Here is a 1,378-nt window from a genome sequence, read left to right on the forward strand (position 1 = left end):
TCATAAATATATTTATGTTTTTTAGAGTTCAACAAATCAATGTTGAAATCCCCAAAAGGATAATTTTTTTGTTTAACTGAGCTGAATTGCCTTTCTATACGAGCTATAAAAGTATAAATATTAAAACCTGGCTTCATYTACACACACAGCTATGCATATTTTCCTTCTAACCATATTTATCTCAATAATTATACTATGGTAAGCAGTTACTATACAGTATCTTGCCAATATGCTGTAGCTGTAGAATATCTTATTTATAAAAACTCAGTTGTGTATTTATATATTTTAAAAGATTATATAAAAGAAGCTGAGTTGTTCCACATTATGTTGTTCCACTCAGTGTCTGCATGTATTCTGAAAATGAGAATGGTAAATGATAAATGTACTGAACTTATATAGATCTTTATCAAGCCCCATGGGCACCCCAAAGCGCTTTACACTTACAGACGTTCACCCATTCACACACACATTTACACACTTTCTGTTAGTGTAAGTGAAGTGTCTGCTACTGTAAGGTTGGTACATGTATCTGGACAAAGTCCAGAGAGATGGCAGCGAACAGGGAGTACAGAAGGTCAAAACTGGTGTTGAAACTGAGATACAGAGGGACAGGTATGGACTGCAGCCAGATGAGTTGTTAAAGTTCAACACTTTCAGCTGGTTTGAAATTATTCAGAATATCAACCATAAAATATGATGTAATGATTATTTTTGAAATAATTAAATTCGAGCAAATTTAATATTCATGATTTGTGTTTGTGTTGTAAAATGGATTTTATTATAGGGCTGGGCAATGTGACAGAAAAAGGTATCACTGATTAGGTATTTGTTTTACATATTTGAAATAAAGAACAGGAGAAAAAAAGGTGATGGTGACGTGACTTTTTCTCCTTTATCCACAACTTCCTCTTGAGCTGTTGCACTCATTTGCTCCCTTCATTCCATGTCTTTCTTTTTTTAAGCAGTTATGAGGCACGGTTATGAAACATCAAACTGCTGCTGCTACATGACAGGTTGTTGCTAGCTGACCAAAGAGTGAGCGAGTTTGGCTACGTTCACACTGCAGGCAAATCCGACCCAAATCAGATTTTTTTTGACCCATCTGACTCATATCCGATTTTTTTTATGACAGTCTGAACGAGACAAATCCGATTTTTTCAAATCCGACCCAGGCCGTTTCAGTATGTGGTTTTAAATCGGATATATATCTGATGTTTTCAAAGTGACTGCAGTGTGAACGTAGCCAAACTCGCTCACTCTTTGGTCAGCTAGCAACAACCTGTCATGTAGCAGCAGCAGTTTGATGTTTCATAACCGTGCCTCATAACTGCTTAAAAAAAGAAAGACATGGAATGAAGGGAGCAAATGAGTGCAACAG

General features: G+C 36.1%; 1 protein-coding gene across 1 annotated transcript in view; it reads left to right on the top strand.

The window, feature by feature from the left end:
- Positions 1-1,378, top strand: part of mogat2 (monoacylglycerol O-acyltransferase 2) — a 25,643-nt gene that overhangs the window by 17,171 nt on the left and 7,094 nt on the right. The gene's annotated exons all lie outside the window — the stretch shown is intronic.

Source organism: Austrofundulus limnaeus, unplaced genomic scaffold (assembly GCF_001266775.1).
Source record: "Austrofundulus limnaeus strain Quisiro unplaced genomic scaffold, Austrofundulus_limnaeus-1.0 Scaffold45, whole genome shotgun sequence".
In the NCBI taxonomy this organism is placed as follows: Eukaryota; Metazoa; Chordata; class Actinopteri; order Cyprinodontiformes; family Rivulidae; genus Austrofundulus; species Austrofundulus limnaeus.